Source organism: Colius striatus, chromosome 1, assembly GCF_028858725.1.
Source record: "Colius striatus isolate bColStr4 chromosome 1, bColStr4.1.hap1, whole genome shotgun sequence".
Lineage (NCBI taxonomy): Eukaryota > Metazoa > Chordata > Aves > Coliiformes > Coliidae > Colius > Colius striatus.
In genome coordinates, this window is record NC_084759.1 from 132,794,240 (window position 1) to 132,794,894 (window position 655).

Consider the following 655-nt stretch of genomic DNA (forward strand, 5'->3'; position numbering starts at 1 on the left):
TGGCTGCCTCTAACATTAAATGGGAGCAGAAACAAGAAGAAGATAACAACAAGCCAAAGTTTTTTCCTTATTCCAGGAAGGAATAGGGACAGTGGCAGAGTTGTGTGTGAAGCCCTGAGCTGGCTGGAGGCTGCAAGGCAGGAGTGAAATTTTAGTAAGAAGTAAATAGTACATTAAAAAAAGAAAAAAAAAAGGATTTTTTACAGAAGAACCCTGAAGCAAAATGCTCTGGCATCACAAAAGATGAATTTGTCCAAGGGTGTTTCTAACAAAACCCCAGCAAAGACAGCTTTATAAAAGCTGGGCCCCCTTACCAAATGTACCAACTGAGCGCATCTACGGCCATCAGCTGTGCTGCACAAGCCAGAGTAAGACATCTCCCAGAGAAATAACAACAAGCCTTACAAAGCCTGGAAGCAAGTAGCTTTAGTGTGTAGGCAAGGACCATTGTCTCCACCCCTTCCCACCCACAACCCAGCCCCAGTCATGCGCGGTGTGGTTTCCACCTTCTTGGTTCCGAAGCCAAGAGAGAGAGAAAAGCACTCAATCCTTCAGCTCTGGATGAGCAGGAAGGGGAAGACGGCAGAAGCAAGGGCAAAGGGGAGACAGATGAGAGGCTAAGCCTTCCATGGAGAGATCTGACCTGCAATCAGCT